Source organism: Lepus europaeus, chromosome 1, assembly GCF_033115175.1.
Source record: "Lepus europaeus isolate LE1 chromosome 1, mLepTim1.pri, whole genome shotgun sequence".
Lineage (NCBI taxonomy): Eukaryota > Metazoa > Chordata > Mammalia > Lagomorpha > Leporidae > Lepus > Lepus europaeus.
This window is the reverse complement of record NC_084827.1, coordinates 138,164,905-138,191,920: the sequence shown is the minus strand read 5'-3', so window position 1 is coordinate 138,191,920 and position 27,016 is coordinate 138,164,905.

Here is a 27,016-nt window from a genome sequence, read left to right as displayed (position 1 = left end):
AGTTTAGACAGAAAACAGAAGACACAAAACCACAGTTCAGCAATTCTGTGTTTGGATATATATCCCACAGTCATAGAAGCTTATAAATGTCCAGTAAGATAAACAGGAATGATAGTAGAATTGCCTGCTATACAGTATGGCTGAAAGTATACAAAGGAAGTAAAAACAATTATAGTGTATCTGTAGAGTCATGAAAATGAAGTTAATGAATATATAAGCAAAACCTGGAAGTCAGACACAACAGAATGTATGCAGTTTGGATATATTTAAATGAATTCTAAATTCTGCTTAGGTATTACTGAAATCATAAAGAAAAATAAGGAAATAAGTGTGATGAGCTCTATATTAGTGATTACTGTTGGAAGGTTGAAACAGGTTATGATAAGAAAGAGGTGTGGCAAGTTTTTTCAATACTTTTTACTTACTTGAGAACATACACAATTCATCTCACAATAAGCAACATTTTCTGCATTTTTTCTGTCATATTTCAAGGTCAAATTTGTTCAAAGACTACTTTAGGTGAGTGCTTTATCGAGGGGTGCCTTCAGCCTATGTTGGAGTATTTGTTTTTTTCTATTTCCAGCTCTGCTCTCATTCCAGCTTCTTTTTAATGCCCACTCTGAGAGACATCAGGGAGTAGGTCAAGTAGTTGGTGCCTGCCACTCTAATGTGAGACCTAGATTGAGTTCCGGATTCCCAAGTATTTGGGGAATAAACTATTTTTTTTAACTTTTATTTAATGAATATAAATTTCCAAAGTACAGCTTATGGATTAGAATGGCTTCCCCCCCCCCCCATAACTTCCCTCCCACCCACACCCCTCCCCTTTCCCACTCCCTCTCCCCTTCCATTCACATCATGATTCATTTTTAATTCTCTTTATATACAGAAGATCAGTTTAGTATATATTAAGTAAAGATTTCAACAGTTTGCCCTCACATAACAACACTAAGTGAAAAATACTGTTGGAGTACTAGTTATAGCATTAAATCACAATGTACAGCACATTAAGGACAGAGATCCTACATGATATTAAAAAAAATTGATTAATTTTCTATGCAATTTCCAATTTAACACCAAGTTTTTTTTTATTTTCAATTATCTTTATATACAGAAGATCGATTCAGTATATACTAAGTAAAGATTTCATCAGTTTGCACCCACACAGAAACACAAGGTGTAAAAATACTGTTTCAGTATAAACTATTAATGAGAACTTCTCTCTTTCTCTGTCTCCCTCTTTTTCTCTCTCAGTCTGCCTTTCATATAAGATGAATTAGAATAAATTGACAAAGTATTATGCTTATTTTCACTCATTACCTAAATAATGTAAATATACATGTCTATGACAAGTCATGATAGGATATTGTCATAGTTTTGTTTATTTATATGTTGGGTTACTATATATGTCACATATATGAAAATACAAGACATATAATGCTAAAAGTTTTAAATGAGTCCGAAGTGAATGTGATAGTTTGCAACATTTTATCATGTTAAGCTATTAAGTGTGAAATATATTTTGTTTTGAACTATGATCTGCTGACATGGAGTTTTTGAAATATCTAAAGTTCTAGATAAAAATAATATTTTTAAGCTGCCAAACATCCAGTGTGCTTAAATTATTTATCACCAAAATTCACTGAATATGCTTTGCCTCATTAAAATACTATTCAATCAACTCCATGTCTCAGTTTGCTGATGTATTGAATGTTTCCAATTATTTTCAGGTCATATCTAAATTCTGCACAAAATTTTCATTATAGTTTAATATTTTTTGAGTGTACACTCCATCACCTACTGACATTCATATAAATCTGGAGATACTGAGTTCACTTGGATTTCTAACAGAGCCTATTAGAGAAATTGAGGAGTCCATTAGGAAAAATTCACTCTGATGTTAAGATAGAGTTATATTATGAGAAAGAAGCAACATATTAGTGATTGAGACTGCAGGTTCTAAAGTAGAAATAAGTGGATTTAAACTTGTGTCCTCCATTTCTATTTTACACAAAGATGAGTATGCTATTTATCACTTTGGAGCCATATTTTCTTCCTATATAAAAAGTCACATTAATATTACCTAACACAATTATTGTGAGTATTAAATAAGATGATACCTTTTGATACTTAAGTAAATGTCAAGTCTGTAATAAAATCTTAGTAAGCTGGAGTTCTTCTTATAATTTTTAGTTTAAGACCTGGTCAATTAATTGTTTCTTAGTGTTCAGAGGATGAGCCACTAAAGAGAACATAGCATATGTGTGCTCATGGATCACAGGAATTCCTCACCTACATTCAGGTTAATGTAGCAGTGCTGGGAGGCAGTGCTCAAAGGAGGCATTTAAAGTTTTAGGTACAAGAGGCTTTGGGAGAAATCTGGAGGCATGTAATAAATGAAGAAAATTCATGCTGTACACTACTTAGTATCTGACAGATTTTGGGGAAAACAGTGAAGTTTTTGAGGTGATTGGGAAAAACATTGAGGAGAGAATGACATTTTTTAAAAGGTTTGTGAAATATTAGGACTTTGTTTGTTGGCTTGCTGCTTAACTCTCATACTAAAGAACTGCCTAAGACAAGGTTACTGGGTTGGAATTACTGTCACTATTGTCCGTTATATTTGCCCTAAGATAAATAATGCAAAAATTTGAAATACTTCCTTCTTTTGAGACAGATGATCAAATTGGAGTTAATGGGTTTGGGGTATCCAATTATCTTGGACATAAGAAAAGGATGAAATTATGTAACAAATGGCTGAAACCCATATATTAAGATCTACGTAATATGATCTGTATAGAGTGAAAGTGCAAAATAGGAAACATTTGACAAGTACCTAAATACTTTGGTGTATTGAATTCTCTATTTAATTAATGTTTTCTTTATTTTTAATAATTCTCCTATTTATATAAGGTGAGCAAATTTCATGTATTCCATATAAGCAGACTTAGGAGCACAGTGATACATCCTATCCTAAAAAGTAAAATTAATGATGAAACAAAAATAGATTTAACCTGAAGCAAAGACTTTTTTCTCAATTTTAATCTATACAGTCACATACTTCATAACAAGGTTTGAACAATGATGACCAACATCTATAACAATGTTCCCCTAAAATGAAATTGCTTCATGACATTGCAAGCAGCTGAATTTGTGTATTGATACAATATGATGGTGCAAATACAAAATCACCAGAGGATGCATTTCAGGAGCCATCATAAAGCCACTCTGACTTTATATTGTCTTTGTCTGTTTGGGCCACTATAATAAAATACATTATACTGAGTAATGTATAAACAATCAACTTTTCTTTTTCCCAGAGTTCTGGAGACTAGGAAGTCCAATTCAAGGCATTGGTATTTTCAGTGTCTGGTCAGAGCTTTCCAATTCATTGGTAGTAGCTTCTAGCTATGCCTGGACATGGCAGAAGCTCAAGCTTCTTGTTCATGAGGGCTGTATCCTCATCACTTAGTCACACTCCAGGTGCTCTGTCTCTTCATATCATCAGCTTTCAATGGATGAGTTGGAAGGGGATACATGGTACAAGTATATGTGCACAAAAACTCAAGCTGCTTTCTCCTTATCCTAATATCAGAGGTAAGGCATCAGAGAGCAGAGCTGTAGTGAACAGTAATCATGATGGTTAGGGACTCAACATACAGAATTTGTAAGGAAACAATTTGATGGATAATACATGCTAGTTCAAAACTACAAACTTTGATGTATCTTCTTGATAAAGTCTGCTAATCATACACAAGTGAGTTGTGCTTACAAATAATTTTCATATTTGTATAATATAGATCCCATTTTCAAAAATGTCTTAGTTTGTGTTTTTACTTTATTTGGAAGTCCGAAAACTACCATTCACTGCTCAATTCCTCAAATGCCCACAAGAGCCAAGGGGAGGATGGGGAAAATCTAGATGCCAAGAATTCAATCCAGTTATTCTACGCGGGTGGCAGAGGATTAAGAAAATGAACTATCTTCTACTGCCATCCAGAGTAGTAGTTTAATATAATGCTATGTTGGAAACAGAGGAACTGGGGCTTAAATCACATATTTGAACATGGGGTGCAGGCTTTCCAATCTTAACTACTGTGTGAAACATCAGCTTAAAATTCTATTTTTAAAAAAGATTTATTCATTTGAAATAAAGAGTTACAGAGAGAAGGAGAGACAGAGAGACACATTTTCCATCTGCTGGTTCACTCCCAAAATGGCCACAACAACCAGGGCTGTGGCTCTCTGAAGCCAGGAGCCAGAAGCTTCTTCCAGGTCTCCCATGTGGGTGCAGGGACCCAAGCACCTGGGCCATCTTCTACTGCTTTCCCAGGTGCATTAGCAAGGAGCTGGAACAGAACTGGAATAGCTGGACTTGAACTGGAGCACATATGGAATGCCGGCAATACAGTCTGCAGCTTAACCTGCAATACCACTAAGCTGACCCCCAATCCTATTTTTAAATCAAGAGTCTCTCCATGATTTTTATAAGCCGACCACCAATCATAAGCAAAAAGAAAAAAGAAAACAAAAAACAACAGCCTCTCTCTCTCTCTTAAATATTCTTACTCTTTAAATATAAACTGAATTTTTATCACTGAAACTAGTCAAATAATTAAAATGATCATGTTTTTAATCAAATAGTATTTTTGCCTTCAGAAATTCTTTTCTCACTTGACATAACAAGGTTCATATTTAAAGAGTGATAGCATGTTACACAGATCCAAGAAATGAGATGGAAAAAAGGGACACAAGAAAGCAACTGAAAGAGCATTCATTGTCCAAACTCATAACAATTTGAGCAACAGAAAAAAGTGGTAATGCACTTTAATCCAATCTACAAAACAAATATTCAGAAACGCATAATCATGCAAATAAATTATTGGAAATATCCATAAATAGGGAGAATACAAAAATATCCCATGCTGAATTTTTCCGTATAATTTTTCAAGATACAGCTTCTTCAAGGACTGAAGCAAAACATCTTGCTCCTTAAGTTTAGGTTGTGGGGATTGCTACCTAGTGGGTAGTGAGAATCAAATGAATAGTTAGTAAAATTTTAAATTAGTTATTTAATCAATAAATAAATTTCAAAATAGAGAGACATTTAATGATGTTTATGATAATCCAGTTATAAAATATATGCATTTCACTTTGTAATTTAATGAAAAGGAATCAGATCTGTTCTGTGCACTGTGCTAAATCAGCAAATAAATCAACTATATGAGAATAAAACAAGTAGAAAAAAATTGAAAGCAATTTGGTTTCAGAAAATGTTAATAGTTTAACTTTGTAGTCATACACAGAAGAAGGATTTTTTTTCAGTACAATCTTCTCTTGGGATTTAGTTTTGTAAGAATTTCAAAGCCTTCGTCTATTTAAATATAATATGAAGTCATTTTCTAACTGAGAAAGCAAAGGAATTTTGTAAAGTGGCAGCACTGTTAGCTTTAGATAAGCATAAAAATACCTCAACCAGCAAAGAATTTATATTTATTATATAAACTGATTTAAACCAATGGAGTGAAACTCCACTCATTTGCATAACATTTGCTTATTAAGATTAGTACTCTTTAAAGCCTATGCTCTATTTAGGACTGACAAAGAAACATGTATTTAAGCATAAACAATTCTTTTGCTATAGAACATCAGAAGAACTGTTATTACCAGTCTAGATTTGAGTATTTGTAAAAAAAAACTTAGAGCACATTGATTTATTTTTTTAAGATAGGCTTACAGCTAGCTAGTAAATCTGTATGACATTTTTTCTCATTTTATTCTCCATTTTAATTATCTGCATATATTTTAATCTCAGTAATGATTTTTTGCTCCTTAGTACAAGTTTTATCCTTTAACCAAACAAAGTAAAACAAAAATATAAGATTAAAGGAAAAATACACAAGTAAAAACAAAAATAAAAACTAACTGACTATTAGCCCAGTTTGCAACTTACAACTTAAACAATTAATATATAAATTTGTAAGACCGAACAATAGATATTGACATCAAGGTTTAAGATATTAACATAATTTTAATCATATAAAAATTTTAAATTATAATAATCAGGTTTGTTACATTTCGTTTTTTAAAAAGTTTATGTTGCATGCAAAAAAATCCTGTATCCTGAAATTTTCCATTGCTTATACATTTATCCATTATGCAGCTTTATCAACACTTTCAGCAAAATTTGATTCCTCACAAGTTGAACCATTTCAGTTATTAACATTGATATCTTGTCTTTGCTAAATAACAAATCACTAATTTTCTCTCCTTAGTTACTGGCAAAGTTATAACTTCTGTTTTCTTGTCATCAAAATTTTAAGATAATTTAACTTGACAATGAGACTAGGAGACAACTCATCTGCCAAAAATTGTACCAAATCTTTCCAAAGTAAAATAAAAAAAAAGAATATTTAAATACTCACTTTTGAATTCATATTCTTTATATATATATATATATATATATATATATATATATATTACATAACATGCAATTCTATCTGCCAATAGCAATTTAAGTATTACTTGCACAAATAACATCAGCTACAGTTACTGAAATTTTCCATAAATGATGTGTAGGATTTAATAAAATCAATCAGGCATACCAAAAACCAAAGTCAAATAAATGTTTTAAAAAAGAAAAATAAAAGGTAGACAATAAAAAAAAGAGTCATGAGTTCCAGAAACTGTATTTTATAGTATGTATTTTTAAAATGATATAATAATGAATTCAATAATATGCAGGAAAAGAAGGGCAAGTTTACTATAAAAATTATGAACTATTAATTGCATTCCAATGGAAAGTCTAGGAATGAAAAAATGAGAGAAAAAATTATATGAGTTGTTATGTTAGCAGGTTAGACAAATGGGTAATTTGTCAGTGGGACATGGTCCAGATTGAATTTCTAGAATAGACACACATTAAAGAGCACGGTTCTATGTGTGACACAATAAAACAAACATGGTCTGAGATTGGTTTCAAATTTGATGGTATCAGTGAATGGATATCCTTTCATTTAATTATTGTTTATAGATTTGCCCATATTCCCACTGATTCATCACACATTTACTTTTTCACTTGCTGAAGTATTTATTTGGTGGAGCATTATGCCTTTGGCTATTCTGTAAATTTTAAAAATGTTATGTCAAAAATTAAAAGGAAGGGAACAAAAAAGATAAAAGCGAAAGAAAAGGGAGGAAGGGAGTTAGGAGGAGACTCATTATAGTCAGAATTGTATCTATGAACTACACAGAATCTGTTCTCTTTGTATTAGTATCATATTAACAGGAGAATTGTGTTGTATAATTATCATGCATTTTCTATGACCCTGAGAATATAATGTATTAATAAATTCCTTACCAAAAAAAAAGCAGACCACAACAAAAAAAAAACTAACTTGTATAGTGTTGAAGTCTCAAGGGAAGAAAGGGAGAATAGAGCAGAAATAATAACTGAAAGCCATTGCCAATAATTTTCTATAGTTGGAAACAATATCAACAATTTTATGTCAAGGTTTGTAGAATTTGGGACTCCAGTCATGAAAGATACAAAATAAAGTATAATGGATACATGATAGAAATCTATTGAAACATTCAGACAAAGGATATCTTCAAAGAAGCTAGTTATTTTGGGATGGGGAAAATGTTACTTTTAAATGTTCAAGGCATATGGTAGTTGATTGTCAAAAGCCATAATATATGGAAGGAATAGCATCTGTAAAGTTATGAAATAAAATAATGGTCAACTTAAAATTTTATACTAATAAAAATTTTCATTCAAAAAATTAAGGTGACAAAAAGATACTTTAATAGAAAAAAATGGAGTTTAGTAACAGCCCTTCGAACTGAAAGGAATACTACAAACAAAATATTCTTCAGACAGGAACAAAAAAAAAGTGGAGAAATGAAAATCAATTGACGTAAAACATAAAGAAAAATTTCTAAAATGTGCATTAGAGAAATGCCAGATTACTTTCAAAGGATCTCCTATTATACTCACAGCTGACTTCTTATCAGAAACCTTATAGGCTAGGAGATCATGATGAGATATAGTCTAAGGTTTAAGAGAAAAAAAAACTGTCAATCCAGAATACTTTACCTTGCAAAGCTCTCATTTATGAATAAAGGTGAAATAAAAACATTCCATAACAAACAGAAATTGAAAGAATTATCAGCATTTATCCAAGCTTTCAAAAGATGCTTAAGGATGTACTACATACAGAACACAGAAAAAGTCATCATTCTTAAAAAAAAATGAAGGTAGGGCTGGTGCCACGGTTAATCCTCTGCCTATGCTGCCGGCACCCCAGGTTCTATTCCTGGCTGGGGTGCTGAATTCTGTCCCAGTTGCTCTCTTTCAGCCTAGCTCTCTGCTGTGGCCCAGGAAGACAGTGGAGGATGGCCCAAGTGCTTGGGCCCTGCACCCACACGAGAGACCAGGAGGAAGCACCTGGCTCCTGGCTTTGGATCAGCGCAGCATGCTGGCCATAGTAGCCATTGATGGGTGAACCAACGGAAAAGGAAGACCTTTCTCTCTTTCTCTCTCTCTCACTCTCTAACTCTGCCTGTCAAAAAAAAAAAAAAAAAAAAGAAAGAAAGAAAATGAAAGTAAAAATCTCCCAGTAAAAAGTACAAAACAAATCCAAAGTAAAAGATAGGAATATTTATAGAAAAATGACAGGCCCAAGTCATTACTTATCAACAGTTACATTAAATATAAGTGGCTTCAACTATCCAGTTAAAAGATACAGACTGGCTGAATGGATTAAAAATCAAGACTCATCTTTAGCTGCTTACAAGAAACATGTCTCACCAATAAAGATACCTGAAAGCTGCAAGTGAAAGGATGGAAAAATATATGGCTCTCTAAAGGAAACCAAAAAAGAAGAGGTGTAGCAATCCTAACACCAGACAAATAGACTTTAACACAAAAATTGTTAAAAGAGACAAAGAAAGTCACACTGTAATGAATAAGGGATAAATTAATGGGGAAGATGTGACTGTAATAAACATGTATGTACCCAATTACAAGATGCTTGGCTATTTAAAAAAAGGTAACATATCTAACGGGAGACATAGACTCTAATACAATAGTAATGGGAGACTTAAACAACCCACTTTTGGCAATGGACAGATCAAACAGACAGGGAATCAGCAAAGAAAGAACAGAGTTAATCAATATCAACACTATAGACCAAATGGACCTAACTAATATCTACAGAACTTTTTATCCTACAGTTGCAGAAAACACGTTATTCTCACCAGTGCATGGAACTTTCTCTAGGATAGACCATATGATAGGCCATAGAGCAAGCTCAGTAAATTCAAAAAAATCTAAATCATACCATACATCTTCTCTCACCACAATGGAGTATAGCGAGAAATCAATAATTCAAGAATCTCTGGATCATATAGAACCACATGGAGACTGAACAACTTGTTCATGAATTAACAGTGGACCACAGAAAAAATCAAAATAGAAATCAATGAATTTCTGTAAATGAATGAAGATGACAATATAATATATCAAAACTTATGGAGTAGAGTAAAAGCAGTGTTAAGAGGAAGAGTATAGCAATTGGTTCCTACTCAAAACATTGGAAAGATAACAATAAATGAACTATCTATGCATCTAAAGTACCTAGAAAAGCAACAACCAAACCTAAAAATAGTAGGAGAAAAGAAATTAAAACTAGAGAAGGAATAAACAGAATTGAAACAACAAAAAAATACAAAAGATCAGCAAAATGAAGAGCCAGTTTTTGAAAAAAAAATGATATAAGAATGTCCCAATGAACAAAACAAGAGGGAAAGACCCAAATTAATAATCCGAGATGAAAAGAGAAATGTAACAACATATAACAGAAATAAAAGGAATCATCAGTAATTACTACAATGATATGTTTGCCAACAAATTCAGGAACCTAGAGGAAATGGATAGATTCTTGCAAATATACAACCTTGCAAAATTGACCCATGAACACATGGGAAAAATAAACATCCCAACAAAGAAAAGCCCAGGACCAGACAGCTTCATTGCTGAATTCTACCAGACATTTAAAGAGGAATTAATCCAATTCTCCTCAAGTTATTAAAAATAATTGAAAGGGATGGAATCCCACCACACTCCTTCTATGAAGCCAGCATCACCTTAATTCCTAAACCAGAAAAAGTTACAACAGAGAAAGGGAACCACAGACCAATTTCCCTGATGAACATAGATGAAAAAATCTTTAACAAAATATTAAGTGATTTTAATCAACAACACACCAGAAAGATCTTTCACCCAGGCAAAATGGGATTTAACTCTAGTATACAGGGATGGTTCAACATTTGCAAATCAATAAATGTGATACATCACATTAAAAAACTAAAGAATAAAAACCATATGATTATTTAAATAGATGCAGAGAAAGCATTTCATAAAATACAACATCCTTTTATGATGTAAACCTTAAGCAAATTTGGTATAGAAGGAACATTCCTCCACACAATCAAAGTGACTTGTAAAAAAACTTTGGCCACCATCTTATTGAATGGGGAAGTTGGTAGCATTCCCACTAAGATCCAGAACTAAGATCTAGAAGAGTAGATGCCTACTCTCATCACTACTATTCAATTTAGTCCTGGAAATTTTAGCCAGAAACATTAGTGAAGAAGAAATCAAAGGGATACAAACTGGGAAGGAGAAAGACAAACAATCCCTATTTGCAGATGACATGGTTCTTTATATAGGGGATCCAAAAGACTCCACTAAAGAAATTTTAGAACTTAAAAAAGAGTTTGATAAAGTGGCAGGATATAAAATTAACACACACACAAAAACAGTAGCCTTTGTATACAGACAATGCCATGACTGAGAAAGAGCTTCTAAGATCAATCCCATTCACAATAGCTACCAAAAAAGTCAAATATCTTAGAATAAATTTAAGCAAGGATGTCAAAGATCTCTATGATGAGAATTAGAAAACATTACAGAAAGAAATAGAAGAAGGTACAAACAAATGAAAAAACTTCTATGTTCATGGATTGGAAGATTCAGTATCATAAAAATGTCCATAATATCGACAGCGGTTTATAGATTCAATTTACTACCAATCAAAATAGCATGACCATTCTTCCCAGATACAGAAAAAAATAATGCTGAAATTCATATGGAAACAAAAGACAAAAGCCTAAACAATCCTATGCAACAAAACCCAAGCCAAAGGTATCACAATACCAGGTAGTTATAATCAAAAGAGCCTGGTACTATAATAAAACAGATGGATAGACCAATGGGACAGAATAGAAATGCCAAAATTGACAAATGTTATTACATCAAATTGAGAAGCTTCTTTAGTCCAAAGGACATTCAGGAATTATAAGAGAAAACTGAAGGAATAGGCGAAACTATTTGCAAACTTTACAGATGATAAAGATTGAATAGCCAAAATACCTAAGAAGGTCAAGAAACACAACAACAAAACCCAATACACAGTAATTAAATGGGCAAAGGACATAAACAGACATTTTTCAAAAGAGGAAATACAAATGACCACAGGCACATGAAAAAATGCTCAGGTTCATTAGTTGTCAGGGAATGTAAATCAAAACCACGATGAGGTTTCACCTCACCCCCCTTAGAATGGCTTTCATAATGAAATTAGTGAACAACAAGTGCTGGTGAGTATGTGGGGAAAAAGGTGCCCTAATCTACTGTTTTTGGGAATGTAAACTGGTCCAGCCACCATGGTAGACAGAATGGACATACCTCAGAAATCTGAATATAGACCCACCATATGACCCAGCCATCCCACTGTTGGGAATTTATCCAAGGGAAATGAAATCAACATATGAAAGTGTCACCTGTACTCCCATGTTTATTACAGCTCAATTCACAGTACCTGAGACATGGAATTAAACCAAATGAACATCAACTGAAGACTGGATAAAGAAATTATGGGATATGTACACCATGGAATACTATACAGTGGTTACAGAAAAATGGATGAATCTAGAAAACATCATACTTAGTGAAATAAGCCAATCCCAAAGAAACAAATATCTTATATTCTCCCTGATATGTGGTAAGTAATAGAGCACCTAGAAATGAAATTGACACATTGAGAAGCAATGGCTTTAACCTGCACTTGTCTTGACTGCTGAGGTCAGTTTCAGGTTTTTTTAATACTATGTTTGAACTCTTCACTTAAAATAAAGTTAATCATATGTGTATAAAGTTAATTGAAAATAGATCTTAGTAAAAAATAACAATAGGAATAAGAAAGGGAGGAGAAAGGGGGGTGGGAGTTTGGTGGGAGCATGAACGTAGTGGGAAGAATTGCCATGTTTCTAAGGTTGTAATAATAAAATTTATGAAGTTTGTAACTTAAAGATGTATAGTTCTGCATACATTCCTACAGACTTACTTCTAAGGGTACAGTTTAAAAATTTGCCACAGGACCCCAAATCCCCTTAAACTGGGTGGTAGAAATAGCATTTCATGATTTAAAGTGAGCATAAGGTTAGGATCAGGTATTAAAGTGATCACATAAATAGGATTAAGTGTTTGGCAATAGTAATAGTAATAATAATAGAATTAAAGGTAATGAGTGCTACCACATGGGAAGAAGGCTATTTAGAAGACAAAGATTGTAGTTATAAAAGATCAACATGAAAGACACAGAAACATAAAAGTCAACATAACCACAATATGAAAATTTCAACTAAAGAAATCCATTCCAATTGTATCAGGCAAAACATACTATAAGTTATGAAGCATTGTTAGATATAGGATGTTTCAACACAACATATTTATTTTGACAAAAACAATGCAATGCAAAATATTTATGTCTAATAATATGGTATCAAAATTTTTAATGAAAAACTAGCATAATTTCAAGTCAGGCTTACAAATTTATAATCATACATGTAAATGTAAAATGCTGTCACTCAGCCTTTATAAAATAAGCAAACCTGATATTAGTAAATATACAATTTACATGATTGAAAAATTTTCTCTAGTTGCCATGTTAAAGCATGATGCTTAACAATTATAAAAGAAACATCATAAAATGTATATAAAGCCATTACTGAAATAAAATATCTTTGCTGTAAGGAAAATGAACACATTTTAAATACATTCCTACAAATATTTCATTCTGACCATTTTGATCATAATAGAATTTAGCTGTAAATGACTTTATGAAAAATAGCAAGAACATTCACAATTACATGAAAGTTATTTTAATTCGAAATTGCCAATTTGTAAAAATGTAAACATAGGACCATAAAAATAAATTTGAACTAGATATAAATGAAAATAAGATATATCAAAACTTCAGCATTATAAAAATTAAATATAGTAGGAATGATATAACAGTAAAATCAATAAGTTGGCAAAACCAAACATTATTCCCTAGAAAAGAAAAATATATTTGATATATTTACGCAACTTTACAATGAACAACTAATTAACCAATCAGTAAAACAAGAGAGAAAGAAATTGAAAGGCATGGAGTGTTTCCTGAAAGAGAACACGAGATAGTGTTCATCATGATGAAGTAGAAAACATGTCTTTAAAACAAGTCTTGCCGGTGCCTCGGCTCAACAGGCTAATCCTCCGCCTTGCGGCGCCGGCACACCGGGTTCTAGTCCCGGTCGGGGCACCGATCCTGTACCGGTTGCCCCTCTTCCAGGCCAGCTCTCTGCTGTGGCCAGGGAGTACAGTGGAGGATGGCCCAAGTGGTTGGGCCCTGCACCCCATGGGAGACCAGCAGAAGCACCTGGCTCCTGCCATCGGATCAGCGCAGTGCACTGGCCGCAGCACGCCTACCGCAGCGGCCATTGGAGGGTGAACCAATGGCAAAAGGAAGACCTTTCTCTCTGTCTCTCTCTCTCACTGTCCACTCTGCCTGTAAAAAATAAAAAATAAATAAAAACAATAAATAAATAAATAAATAAATAAATAAATAAAACAAGTCTTAAAGAGCTATTATAAAAAAAAATGACAAGATAAGTTCATGAAAATTTCTAGGGGCCATTGCCTTGGCTCACTTGGTTAATCCTCTGCCTGTGGCGCTGGCATCCCATATGGGCACCGAGTTCTAGTCCCGGTTGCTCCTCTTCCAGTCCAGCTCCCTGCTGTGGCCCTGGAGGGCAGTGGAGGATGGCATAAGTGCTTGGGTCCATGCACGAAACGAAATATGAATAGATAATCTAAAGGTTAAAAAAGGAAGCTGTTTTGTATACCACCTAAGAGGACAGTGCATCAGTGTTTGAGTATCATCTCTACTTCATTATCTTGCATTCCATATCAGTGTTTGAGTTTTTCAGTCCTGACTCAGCTTCCTAATCTAGTTTCTGTTACTGCACAGTCTCTGAGGCAGCAAGTGATGACTCAAGTACTTGGGTCTCTGCCACCCATGTTGAAGACCCGGGTTGAGTTCTGAGGCCCTTGATACAGTTCATGCCCAGCTATAACAATCATGGATGTTCAAGGAGCGAACCACCAGATGGAAGATGGATCTCTCACTCTCTCTTCCTTTCTCTCTGCTTCCAACCCCACACCAACTCATTGCCTTTCAAGCAAAATTATTTAAAAAAATAGGTTGGAATATTACCTCCATACAGAATGGTTATTTACTGGAAAGTGTATGTGAACTCTGTTTTCTAGAATTGTTTTTATCTTGATCTTGGTCAGAGTTGCATTACTGCTTGCATATGTAACATTTCAACAGGCTGTACATTGAAAATTAATGTGCACTGGTGCTGACATTGTGACTCTGGTTCACGTCCTGGCTGCTTCACTTCTGAACCAATTAAATGCTTATGGTCTGGGAAAGCAGCAGAAGATGGCCCAAGTATTTGTCCTTGTAACACATGTAGGAAGCAAGCATGAAGCGCCAGGTCCTGGCTTTGATATGACTCAGCCCTGGCGATTGCAGCTATTTGAGGAGTGAACCAGTGGATGAAGATTTCTCTCTCACTCTCTCTCTTTCTCTCTCTCTCTCTAATTCTGCCTTTTAAATAATAAATAAATATTTAAAAACAGTATAAATGCACTTTACTGTGTTATACCTCAAACAAATTTAAAACTCAGTGAGTTTTCTATGAATTAGCAATTAATATAAGAAAATTCATCATCAAAAATCTAGAAATATTGAAATCATCAAATACCATTAATATATATAATTAAAATGTACAACACATCTACATAGAAAACAACAATGCATTATCAGGAAAAATTGTGCAACTTAAAGTGATACGTGGTGATATGTAGATTGGAAGCATGAATATTGTGAGATTGTAATTTATCTTTGAATTAATGTATAAATACATTTAATATAATTGAAATCCTAATCCTAAAAGGTGATTTCTTCGTATGCATACCCATTTGTGTGCATCAATTTATCAGCCAATTCCAAACTTTTCATAAAAATTTATAGAATCAAGAATAGCCAAGATGATCATGAAATTAGAATAGTGTGAATCAAACCCCATATTTTGATGAGATTTAACAAAAACATTTATTTTATCTTTATTAATGCTAGAGACTACAGCATCTTCCATCTTTTGACTTTGTCATCTTCTGGACACTCAGATCCAGTCTCTGACAGGGAAGTGACGTAAGGTAGAGACAGATTCACACATGTGATTTTGTTATGGCTTTATATTGCACACGTGCTTTTTTTTATTTTTATTTTTTTTGCTTATCTAGTATTGGCCAAAATAGATGTCATGGCCTCATTTAATTATAAATGAGACTAGAAAAAGTACCCTATTTCTACTCCCTGGAAAAAGACAGGGGCACAAGAGATCAGTTACATTTGAGTTCAAAATAACTGATATTATAATGAGACTTTTTTTTTTTCTGGAGAAAATGCTGTATCATTTAAATCCTAAATTTCTTCAGATTTCAAACTGCCATCACAATTTCCTAAGAATTTCAAAAGTCTGATCCTTCAAAATGGAATAGACTTACCAGCTGATTTAGCAGTGATTTTGTAAAACTGCTAAGAACATGCTTAAAGCCTAAATGCTAACCATGAAATTCAATATCAGTGTGAGGCTTTTAAAAAAATGTCTACTGTACAAAGGATGAAGAGAAAGAAATCTTATGCAAATTTTATTGAAATATTAATAATACAAACTTTATGAAAAGTGAAGAAAAAGTCCCAAGAAAAGAAATGTTAATGCAAGTGAGCCTAGCTTTATGCCAAGTCTTCAGCAATTAAAAATTTGCATATGAAAGATGTTGGAATATTTGCTGTCATTATTGTAAGACTCAAAGCATCAGATTTCATTTTCTACACTGTAAAAAGGAAACAAACAAATGAAACTAACTCCACTGTGTTTGGTACAGATGTGTAGAGATGCTTAGACTATGTGTTCTATTTTCCCAAAACCAGATGCTTAGGGATGTTCCATGGCTGGATAGTTTCTTTTTTATCAAGATATTGTTTAAAATGCAGCCTGAGTGTTCATGGTCTGTGGTGCAAAGTAATGGGGAGAATGGAAATATAGCCTATGAAGACACTTTTATTACAGTGTCATTGTATCTTCTAATGAGTTTTGCATTTTCACTACTTGATAAACAGATATACAGAATGATTCTTAAGAAAAAATTTTAAGCAAAATAAATCTCATAAAAGCTAGAAGTGAATTTTGATATTAATTTCTTGGACATTTGGAGTTAAAAAATGCAGTTTTCTTTTGTAAGATAACCTTACACACTAGATGTTTAATTTAGTCACAGGAAAAAGCACACACACAGAAAAAAATAGTCTCAGGAAAGTGCTGTCCTAACAGTGAAAACAATACACTTTAACTGATCATAGTGTAAGAGTATAGACCTGAAAATTAGGACAGGAATTATCACCTCTTGTAAAGTCTGGAACACGCCAAAACCAACATTTTCTATACTCCTAACATCAGTTGTTTTCTATGCTCCTTAAATCATAATACGTTCTTATTCACACTCAGTGGTTCTTACACTTTTCTCAATTAGGCAACAGATGTAAAGTTTGTGTAGTATGTGAAAGGAAGAAGATAAAAACTTGGCATTCCAGATACTTGTAAATGGGTTTCTCCTATATGAAAATATATCTAAGATATACACCAACCATTTATTCTTTTATTTACATAGATTTAAAAGTGTTTTTTTATTTTTTTATTTTTGACAGGCAGAGTGGACAGTGAGAGAGAGAGAGACAGAGAAAGGTCTTCCTTTGCCGCTGGTTCACCCTCCAATGGCCGCCGCAGCTGGCGCGCTGTGGCTGGCGCACCACGCTGATCCGAAGACAGGAGCCAGGTGCTTATCCTGGTCTCCCATGGGGTGCAGGGCCCAACCACTTGGGCCATCCTCCACTGCACTCCTGGGCCACAGCAGAGAGCTGGCCTGGAAGAGGGGCAACTGGGACAGAATCTGGCGTCCCGACCGGAACTAGAACCCAGTGTGCCGGCACCTCAAGGCGGAGGGTTAGCCTGTTGAGCCACGGTGCCGGCCTAAAAGTGTTTTTTAAGAAAGTGAATTGACCAGTGCCACGGCTCACTAGGCTAATCCTCGGCACCGGCACACTGGGTTCTAGTCCCGGTCAGGGCACCGGATTCTGTCCCGGTTGCCCCTCTTTCACGCCAGCTCTCTGCTGTGGCCCGGGAAGGCAGTGGAGGATGGCCCAAGTGCTTGGGCCCTGCACCCGCATGAGAGACCAGGAGGAAGCACCTGGCTCCTGGCTTTGGATCTAAGTTATCTAATGTTTCCATCAAAAATCTGTAAGAAAGATCTAATAAATTTATCCAGCCAAGTTGCAGGATATTACATGCACCTATAACAGATCAATTGTGTTTTTAGAAGCTAGTCATGAATAATCTGAAAATAAGATTTAAAAACAATTCCAATTTTTTTATATAAAGATTTATTTTTGAAATTCAGAGTTAGATAGAGACAGAGTGCTCTTCTGTCCACTGTTTCACTCCCCAAATGGCTGTAATGGCCAGCTCTGGTCAGGCTGAAGGTAGGAGCCAGGAGCTTCAACCAGGTCTCCCACCAGAGTGGTGAGAGCCCAAGTACTTGGGCCATCCTCTGCTGCTTTCCCAGGCCATTGAGTAGGGAGTTTAATCAGAAGTGAAGCAGTGTTGCTCCTCTTCCAGTCCAGCTCTCTGCTGTGGCCCCGGGAGGACAGTGGAGGATGGCCCAAGTGCTTGGGACCTGTACCTGCATTGGAGACCAGGAGGAAGCACCTGGATCCTGGCTTCAGATCAGTGCAACACACCAGCCATGGTGGCCATTTTGGGGGTGAGCCAACGGAAGGAAGACCTTTCTCTCTGTCTCTTTCTCTCACTGTCTAACTCTGCCTGTTAAAAAAAAAAAAAAAAAGTGAAGCAGCCAGGACTCACAGGACTCATGGGGTGCCAGTGTAGAAGATGGAAGTTTTACCTGCTATGCCACAATGCCAGCTCCTTACAATTTAAATTACCATCAAAAATAATAAAATACCTAAGAATCAATTTAATCAATGTCATACCATATTTGTAGATTGAGAACTACAAAATATCTTGAAATACTAATTAAATGAAAAAAATATCCACATACATGTATTGGAAGAAACTGACCTACAGGTTTAACATTATCTCTATCAAAAGCTAAACTTCTTTTAGCTTTTAATTTTTTTCATTTTTCAGAAAATGACTAATTTAAATTCATATGGAAGTGTAAGGAATCTATAATACTCAAAATGATCAAGAAAAGTGAGAACAAATTTGAAATACTCACATTTTACAATTACAGTAAGTACGATTATGTGGTAGTGGTATAGAATAGACATGCAGATCAATAGAATAAAATTGAGAGTCAAAAAATTGGTCCATACATGTATATTGTTCAGTTTTTCTTTTTTTTTTTTTTGACAAGTGCACTGGTACAATTTAATGGGAGAAATACAACTTTTTTCAACAAATGATTCCTAGACAACTGAATATCCACATGCAAATAATTAATCAGGCTCTCTATCTCACACCACATACAGAAGTTAAATAAAAGTGGACTAAATAATTAGAGTATGTTGCTCCATAAAGCTTTTTAAAGAAAACAGATTTCATATTTACAAAGTTACATATTATGTCAAATGCACAAACAACATGGGAAATATATATATACATATTTATAAATAAAAATCCTTTATATTAATAACTTTATCTGCAAAAATCATGACATAGAAAGTGTAGACAAGTCAACAAAAATGGGAATTATTTTGTTAAATATTAGTGTCTAGTATATATAAACAATATATAATTCATAATTTAGTAGTTAATGCCATTAAAATTGGGCAGAGGATTATAAGGCATTTCTCTACAGAAGATATACAAACAGCTGATAAGGACATGAGAAATTCAATAAAATCTTAGTCATTAAGAAAACCAAAGCCATAAAGAGATACCACTTTTATTTTTTATTGAATTGGATGGCTAAAATAAAGAAGTGACACAGGAAAAACATTCAGACGGGTCATGAAAAATTCTGTACATGTATATCTGTGGAAAACATGAGAATTAAAACTCAAGTGGAAAGGCTATTTTTTTTTTCTATACTCAAAGCATGCCAGATGTTTGCACTGTATGTTCCAAACAGACTCAAGTAATCATGACTAATCATTAACTCAAAGTTATTGTAACAAACTTGACTTGTCTTCTAAATTAACATGTAGCTTCATTGAATATGATTGTCAAATATCATGTACAAACAATGTCTATAATGGTAGATTCCCAGAAGAATAACCAATGTTTTGAATCACTGAATCACTCGAATTGAAAGTTAATTTTAATGAAAGCAATTGCATTTCTATTCTATTGTTTATCTTCATGGACATACAAGAATTAGATATTTTGGAGGAAGATTATCCTGTAACTTTCTCAAAGTTCAGAGAATGATCTGCTGGCAGTATTAATCCCCACTGAATATGTTTAGACCAAAGCTTGATGACCTCTAATTATTATGGCAGAGAATGTTTCTAGAAAATACCACCTTTTAAAATCTTATTACTGTCAAATGCTTTATCTAGAACAGTGACTTCTCATTCTTGCATGAATGAACATTAAAGCTTTTGTGCCTTTTTAACCTCATGATCCTGGAGCATAAATCATTTATAACAGATTCAATTCTCTGCTTTTTTTGAGTGTTATTGGAGTCTTATCTTTCATTCTGGCCTATGTATTCAATGTTCTCTCATAATATTTTTAGTCAAAATATTATGATGTTAATCTTTGTGGCAAATTAATTCTGTATAATGTCTGAATTTAGAAGCATAGATACTAATTTAATGTTTATGTTTCTTTTATATCATAACATTTAGAGAGAAATGAATAAAAAGTCTTTATTTTGCTTAAAGTGCCATAAGAAACCCCTTGCACTTAAAGAAACACAATGGTGGTTCAAAAACTTCAAGGAAAATAGAAAATGGGTAAAAACATGTGCATGCAAAGTTCTCTTTATATATGGACACATAAACACTTCTGCAGAAATGAACATAGAAAACATAGATGAGCCATAATATTTACAAACTGAATGGCTAATACTTAAGTGGAATGTTTTGGAACATTCAGTTTGGTCCTTGTGAAAGAAACAGTTTTTGATTTTAAAAAATTACTATTTATGTGTGACTTAACGATTATCACTAGAAATTATAAATGATATGATAGTCTATTTTATGCCTCTATATAAAAAATGTGCTAATAGGCTGTGCGTGACCTCAGGGCTGTGCATGACCTCAGAGCTGCGCCCACCCACAGTCAAACAGAAAAACCTGACTCTGGGGAGGGGAGAAATAACAGAAAGTTGAGACTTAGTGAAAGGGAGGAGCTAATGAACTGAGGCGGTGAAAAAAGAGACGGTGGGCGAGAGAACTCATGGAGTTCATATGAGTACTCTCCAGAGATGCTACAATTGGGTAACCTTGGCAACCTGGTAGGAGACTGCAGGAGAATTTGAGCCCACACTGAGGGCAGCACAGATTCTTTGTGTGGTCCATGGGAAAAAGCAGACAAATGATATGCACACAGAAGCCAGAGATTGGAAGCTGACTACCTTCAATTCCGCTCAGCTGTGCGGTATTACTTCCCTCCTGAATCAAAATAAATAAATAAACAATAAGAGAGAGAGATTTACCATGCCTAACCTGAGTGCGTCACCTTTGGCACACCTTTAACCCTGAAGAACTAAGCAGAGCTCTCTGGCCACACCCATCTCAAGCCTCCAAGGCTCCTCCAAAAGCAGACAGTCCACTTAACACAGTCATAGTATAACAAGAAAAAAAAAAAAAACACCACAGTGAGGGAAGAAGAATTCAAAGAATATCTCCATAATGCCAAGCAACAAACACAGAAAATGAGAAACAAGAACAAGGAAGACATTATGACACCCCCAAATGAACAAGATACCCCAAGCCAAGATTATGAAGATGATTAGATAGAAGAAATGCAAGATATGGATTTCAAAAAAATTATGATAAGAATATTTAGAAGTTTTCAAAAACAAATTCTTGAACTACAGAAATCCTTACTGGACAGGATGGAAAATCTCATTCATGAAAATGAAATTTTAAAGAGGAATCAAAATGAAACACAGAAACTAGTAGTATGATAGTAAAGAGAAATCAAAATGAAATGAAGAACACAAAAGATCAAATGACAAACGCATTAGAGAGCCTTAAAAACAGAATGGGTGAAGCAGAAGAGAGACTATCAGACTTAGAAGACAGAGCACAGGAAAGTATACAGTCAAATCAAAGAAGAGGAAATTAGAAATCTAAAAAAATATTGTTGGGAATCTAGAGGATACTATTAAAAAAACCAACATTTGAGTTCTAGGAGTTCCTGAAGGCATGGAGAGGGAGAAAGGATTAGAAGTCCTTTTTAGTGAGATACTAGCAGAGAACATCTCGGGTTTTGTAGAAGTACAGAGACATCCTAGTACAGGAAGCTCATAGAACCCTTAGTAAACATAACCAAAAGAGATCCTCACCACATCATGTTGTAATTAAACTCACCACAGTGAGACATAGAGAAAAATCCTAAAATGTGCAAGAGAGAAACATCAGATTACTCTCAGAGGATCTCCAATTAGACTCACAGCAGACTTCTCATCAGAAACCCTACGGGCTAGGAGGGAATGACAAGACATAGCGCAGGTGCTAAGAGAGAAAAACTGCCAGCCCAGAATATTATATCCTGAAAAGCTCTCATTTGTGAATGAAGGTGAAATATACTTTTCATAGCAAACAGAAATTGTAAGAATTTGTTGCCAATCGTCCAGCCCTGCTAAAGATGCTTAAAGATGTGCTACACAAAGAAACACAGAAACACGGCCATCAATATGAAAGAAGGTAAAGGAAGGAAACATCACAGCAAAAGAATACAGGAAGTTCAAAGTGTATGTTAGAAAATATCTTTGGGAAAATGGCAGGGCAAAGTCACTACTTATCAATAGTCAAATTGAATGTTAATGGCCTTAACTCTCCAGTTAAAAGGCACAGATTGGCTGAATGGGTTAAAGTACAAAACTCATCTATTTGCTGCTTACAAGAAACACATCTTTCCAACAAAGATGCAGGCAGACTGAAAGTGAAAGGCTGGAAAAAGATATACCATGCTAACAGAAATGAAAAAGAGTGGGTGTAGCCATCTCAATATCAGACATAATAAACTTTAACACAAAAACTGTTAAGACAAAGAGGGGCACTATATAATGATTAAGGGATCAATTCAACAGGAAGATATAATGATTATCAATGTATATGCACCTAATTACAGGGCACGGGTTTACTTAAAAGATATGTTAAGGGACGTAAAGGGATACTTAGATTCCAATACAATAGTACTGGGGGACTTCAATACTTCACACTCAGAAAAAGACAGATCAACCGGACAGAAGATCAACAAGGAAAGAGTAGATTTAAATGATATATTGCCCAAATGGATCTAACGGATATCTACAGAACTTTTCATCCTACACATAAAGCATTTACATTCTTCTCAGCAGTACATGGAACCTTCTCTAGCATTGACCAAATACTAGGCCATAAAGCAAGTCTCAGCAAATTCAAAAGAATTAGAATCATATGATGCAGCATCTCAGACCATACTGGCATGAAGCTGGAAATTAGCAACTCGGGAATCCCTAGAGAGTATGCAAACAAATGGAGACTGAACAACATGCTTCTGAATGAACACTGGGTCATAGAAGAAATCAAAAGAGAAATCAAAAACCTTCTGAAAGTAAATGAGGATAACAGCACAACATACCAAAACCTATGGGATATAGCAAAAGCAGCGTTAAGAGGAAAATTTATAGCAATTGATGCCTACATCAAGAAATTGGAAAGGCACCAAATATATGAGCTTTCAATTAATCTCAAGCATCTAGAAAAACTGCAGCAAACCAGGCTCAAATCTAGCAGGAGAAGAGAAATAATTAAAATCAGAGAAGAAATCAATAGGATTGAATCCAAAAAAAATTACAAAAAATCAGCCAAATGTGGAGCTAGTGTTTTGAAAAAATAAACAAAATTGACACACCAGTGGCCCAATTAAAAAAAAAAAAAAGAAAAGACTCAAATCAATAAAATCAGAGAAGAAAAAGGAAATGTAACAACAGACACCACAGAAATAAAAAGAATCACGAGAAATTACTACAAGGACTTGTATGCCAGCAAACAAGGAAATCTATTAGAAATGCATAGATCCCTGGACACATACAGCCTACCTAAATTGAACCACGAAGACATAGAAAACCTAAATAGATCCATAACTGAGTCAGTAATTGAAACAGTAATAAAGGTCCTCCCAACAAAGAAAAGCCCAGGTCCAGATGGATTCACTGCTGAGTTCTACCAGACATTTAAAGAACTAACTCCAATTCTCCTCAAAGTATTCAGACAATCAATAAAGAGGGAATCCTCGCAAATTCTTTCTATGAAGCCACCATTACCTTAATTCCTAAGCCGGAGAAAGATGCAACATTGAAAGATAATTACAGACCAATATCCCTGATGAACATAGATGCAAAAATCCTCAATAGAATACTGGCCAATAGAATGCAAGAACACCTCAGAAAGTTCATCCACCCAGACCAAGTGGGATTTATCCCTGGTGTGCAGGAATGGTTCAATGATTGCAAAACAATCAATGTGATACACCAGGTTAACAAACTGCAGAAGAAAAACCATATGATTCTCTGAATAGATGAAGAGAAAGCATTCGATAAAATACAACACCCTTTCATGATGAAAACTCTAAGCAAACTGGGTATGTGTAGTGGAATGAGAAGGCCATGCCAAGGTGGCCACTGGCAAGCGAGCGTCAGTTAGTCAGGAATGGCTTTGAAACTGCCTGGCGACAGGCTGTGATTGGATGGCTCTGGAAACTGCCTGGCAACAGGCTGTGATTGGTTGGGGTATAGACCGCCCCTTGACCAGATTGGCTGGTCTTGGCTATATAAGCTTTGTATCAACTGTAATAAATGAGTCTGCAGGCTGCTCGCCTCAAGCCTGCTCTCACCAGACTCCCGGGGTCTGTGTGTTGACTCCGCGCCTCTTGCCCCCACCACGCTGCTCCTCTCAGAAATGAACCCACTGCAACATTGTAGAGAATTCAACAACAACATCTGGCGCCGTATGGAAGGAACATTCTTAAATACAATCAAAGCAATTTATGAAAAACCCACGGCCAGCATCCTATTGAATGGGGAAAAGTTGGAAGCATTACCACTGAGATCTGGTACCAGACAGGGATGCCCACTTTCACCACTGCTATTCAATATAGCTCTTGAAGTTTTAGCCAGAGCTATTAGGCAAGAAAAAAATTAAAGGGATACAAATTGGGAAAGAAGAACTCAAACTATCCTTCTTTGCAGATGATGTGATTCTTTATTTAGGGGATCCAAAGAACTCTACTAAGAGACTATTGAAACTCAGAGAAAAGTTTGGCAAAGTAGCAGGATATAAAATCAATGCACAAAAATCAACAGCCTTTCTATACTTAGGCAATGCCACGGCTGAGAAAGAACCTCTGAGATCAATCCCATTCACAATAGCTACAAAAAAAATCAAATACCTTGGAATAAATTTAATCAAGGACCTTAAAGATCTCTACAATGAGAATTACAAAATCTTGAAGAAAGAAATAGAAGAGGATACCAAAAAATGGAAGAATCTTACATGTTCATGGATTGGAAGAATCAATGTCATCAAAATGTCCATTCTCTCAAAAGTAATTTACAGATTCAATGCAATACCAATCAAAATACCAAAGACTTTCTCATATCTGGAAAAAATGATGCTGAAATTCATATGGAGACACAGGAGACCTCCAATAGCTAAAGCAATCTTGTACAACAAAAACAAAGCCAGAAGCATCACAATACCAGTTTTCAGGACATACTACAAGGCAGTTATAATCAAAACAGCATGGTCCTGGTACAGAAATAGATGGATAGACCAATGGAACAGAATAGAAACACCAGAAATCAATCCAAACATCTACAGCCAACTTATATTTGATCAAGGATTCAAAACTAACCCCTGGAGTAAGGACAGTCTATTCAATAAATGGTGCTGGGAAAATTGGATTTCCACGTGTAGAAGCATGAAGCAAGACCCCTACCTTTCACCTTACAGAAAAATCCACTCAACATAGATTAAAGACCTAAATCTTCATATTTGTCAAAAATGAAAGGATTTTCTTACTTTTCAAAAATGAATAATACTCTATTATATATTTATATCAATGCCTATAACCATATATATACACACTGAGATATATAAATATATAAATATATCCATATCTATGTGCTTAATACCATTGTTTGACTCTTTAATTAACACACAATTATTCTTAAGTGTTTAAATTTTAACTGAAAAGTGATCCCTGTTAAATATAAGAGTGGGAATAAGAGAGGGAGGAGATATACAATTTGGCACATGCTTAAGCTGACTTGCCCCAAGTGGTGGAGTTAGAAATGTGCCAGGGGATTCCAGTACAATCCCATCAAGGTTGCATATACCAATGCCCCCTCACTAGTCCAAGTGATCAATTTCAGGTCACAATAGACCTGAGAGTCTAAGAGTCAAAGGGATCACATAAACAAGACTAATGTCTGATAATACTAACTGATAGAATAAAAAAAGGGAAAGAAGGATCCTACATTGGAAGTGGGATACACAGCAGACTCATAGAATGGCAGATGTCCTAAACAGCACTCTGGCCTCAGAATCAGCCCTTAAGGCATTTGGATCTGGCTCAAGAGCCCATGAGAGTATTTTAGGCACTCTGGCAAAAAAAAAAAAAAAAAAAAAAAAAAAAAAAAAACCTAAATGAAAGATCTCTGCTAGTGAGATCCCAGTGGAAAGAACGGGCCATCAAAGAAGGAGGTACCTTTCTCTGAAGGAAGGAGAGAACTTCCACTTTGACTATGGTCTTGTCGAAAGAAGATCAAAGTTGGTGAGCTCAGGGGGCTTCCATGGCCTTGGCATCTCATGACTTGTGCCTGGGGAGATTGCTGATGCCTTAAACAAGAGTGGCAATTTGTTAAGTCAATAATAGGAGTCACTGTGCACTTACTCCCCATGTAGAATCTCTGTCCTTAATGTATAGTTCAATGTGAATTAATGCTATGACTAGTGCTCAAACAGTATTTGGCACTTTCTGTTCTGTGTGGGGGCAAACTGATGAAATCTTTACTTAATATATACTAAATTGATCTTCTGTATATAAAGATAATAGAAAATGAATCTTGATGTGAATGGAATGGAAGAGGGATCAGGAGATGGGAGGTTTGTGGGTGGGAGGGAAGTTATGGGGGGGGGGGAAGCCATTGTAATCCACAAACTGTACTTTGGAAATTTATATCTTCTAAATAAAAGTTTTAAAAAAATGGAGGGATGAATTCTTGTGTGCAATCCGAAGCAGCATTTGCCTTAAATTTATTGATGCTGAATTCACTGTATTCACTCTCATATTCAACTTGTAGATCTGATTAATGGGG